The 1,491-nt window shown below is 27.6% G+C and overlaps 1 long non-coding RNA gene across 2 annotated transcripts in view; it reads left to right on the forward strand.

Annotated features, from left to right (window-relative positions):
* LOC136795114 (uncharacterized) overlaps positions 1 to 1,491 on the forward strand; it is a 384,921-nt gene that overhangs the window by 139,323 nt on the left and 244,107 nt on the right. For both annotated transcript variants that reach the window (XR_010842664.1, XR_010842665.1), the window contains exon 2: positions 117 to 195. This is a non-coding gene — a long non-coding RNA (uncharacterized lncRNA). The remainder of the gene's footprint in view (positions 1 to 116; positions 196 to 1,491) is intronic.

Here is a 1,491-nt window from a genome sequence, read left to right on the forward strand (position 1 = left end):
ACCAATGGGTGGTTCCTTCCCAAGATTTTCAAGTGTATATGAAACATACTACATATTTACTTATTGTATTATTTTGTACAGTTGTAAATGTTAATTAATTCTATTTTTTTTTTAAGGTGTTTATTGTGTGTGATGCAATAAGAGAACAAGATGGAAACAGAGGAGATTACAAAGCTTGTGGATGGCATCTATAAGGTAATTTAACTCTATAATTATCATTAGCGTTAATTGTATCAAGATAACTATATAAGGGTGCCATATTATGTTTTCCTTCTTGGAATCATGTCTGTCATCTGATAATGTTTACTGATATTACAAGTCAGTGCTCTCAATTATGTTCAAACAGTTAATCTTTAAACCTTGTTGTGTATTATCATGGCTATAACATGTTTAACATGAAAGAAAGAAATTATAAGATGTTGAGGATAGTCGTCAATAAAGGTACACAATAGCAGAAAAAGGCTATTAATGAACTAACCTTCTACCGAGTCACATTCTATGTTTACGATGCTTAAAAATATGTACTTTTTAATTTTTATAAAATTAAGATAGCATTTCTAATTAAATATGTATATAAATACTGCAAGAGGTATGTATATACATGTTCATAGAATCGTATCTTTTTTTATTTTTATTTTAAATCAAATTTTCTGACAATATTTCTGAAAAAATTCCTTCCATTGCATATTTGCATTTTAAGGAGGCCGGAATAACATCGTTTCATGATTTCTGCATATTTTCTAATAAACAATTAGGTGATATGGTTCTTCTTATTTCTGTATTGAGCTGACACTTTACCTAAAACTAAAAATTAATTATAACTTGATCCTTATTAGTCGCTAGCATTTTTATTTGTGATCCTCACTACGTTGTAGCTGGTTCCGGCAAACATGCAAATACATTTCAATATAGTAAGAATAACATTTTGGTTAGTTATTATTTATTTATATTTAATTTAGATATATATGAGATTCAAATAATTATTTATAGAATATTTTAATTGCTTTGCTACTGATACTTAGATAATAATCCAGTCCTGCCGATTCTGCCGACCGAAAAATACCCACCACTTTACCCACTCTTGGAGGATCATTATAACTGAAATATTATGATCGTTAAAGCCATGATTGTTCTGATAAACTATCATACAGTTTACGTTATTGCGGCAAACGTGTTAGTCACTACCATGGTAAAACTATTTGATAGTTATAGTCAGGATAACAGTAAAACTATCGTAACAATAATGTAGTACTATGATTATTAACAGTACAAGAATTTTTTAACATTACAGAAATTTATAAATAATAAATAAAACTTACAACTTTTAATGTTCTTTCAACACCCAAGTAGATTATTTTAATGTTTAATGGGAGTTTCTTCTTCCTTTTTTTTTTTTGATTATTTATTTATTGTAATTTACAACTGTACAAAATAATACAATAAGTAAATATGTTGTATGTTTCATATACACTTGAAAATCTTGGGAAGGAA

This window comes from Halyomorpha halys, unplaced genomic scaffold, assembly GCF_000696795.3.
Source record: "Halyomorpha halys isolate HHAL.00 unplaced genomic scaffold, Hhal_1.1 Scaffold369.1, whole genome shotgun sequence".
Classification (NCBI taxonomy): domain Eukaryota; kingdom Metazoa; phylum Arthropoda; class Insecta; order Hemiptera; family Pentatomidae; genus Halyomorpha; species Halyomorpha halys.